Source organism: Anneissia japonica, unplaced genomic scaffold (assembly GCF_011630105.1).
Source record: "Anneissia japonica isolate Jap-2015-1 unplaced genomic scaffold, ASM1163010v1 scaffold7345_len93687_cov157, whole genome shotgun sequence".
NCBI lineage: Eukaryota > Metazoa > Echinodermata > Crinoidea > Comatulida > Comatulidae > Anneissia > Anneissia japonica.
The window spans coordinates 91,639-92,410 of record NW_022740285.1 but is presented as its reverse complement, the minus strand read 5'-3'; positions in this window follow the sequence as shown (position 1 = coordinate 92,410).

Below are 772 nucleotides of genomic sequence, written 5' to 3'. Positions count from 1 at the left end.
CCATGAGAATGTAAGAACTTTGGAACCATGAGATTTAACACACAGTGACACAGGAGTACGTAAAGCATTATCTATTTTTATTCATTTTGTACAGATATATTATAGAAAATTTTTTTAAATTATAATGTGATGGTGTAACCCATGAGAATGTAAGAACTTAGAACCATGAGACTAAACACACAATGACACAGGAGTATGTAAAGCATTATCTATTTTTATTTATTATGTATGATGTACAAAAGTTAAAAAAGTACCGTATAATGTAACGGTGTAACCCTTGCAAACTTTAGAACCATGAGAATAATCTCACAACGACAAAGGACTGCGAAACGCTTCACTGTATTTATTTATTAAGTATTATATAGAAAATTTAAAAAGTAACAGACTCACTAGAGCGCAAGAAGCTTTTATTATGATGTATAACACGTGTACAGTACTGTACATAAATATAGAGTTATATATTGTATAAGCTCTCAGAATATTTGAGAAATAAATATGAATTTTTCATATTACGTATTAAATTTCAATTTCTATTTAATAAAATGTGTCCCAACATGGGTCAACCGTAGTATACAAAACAAATATACATCCATGCACATCATAACAATGCATCAAGTTTAAATTTCCCCACATTTAATCCTTTGTTACAATTTGAAAGTAAAATAAATACAATAATTTTAAAAAAGGAATATGAATGCAAAAATACTGTAAGAATGAAGTGTGTACTTTAGTACACATACAGGGAACATGCAGACACATTGTCAAAAGGAAG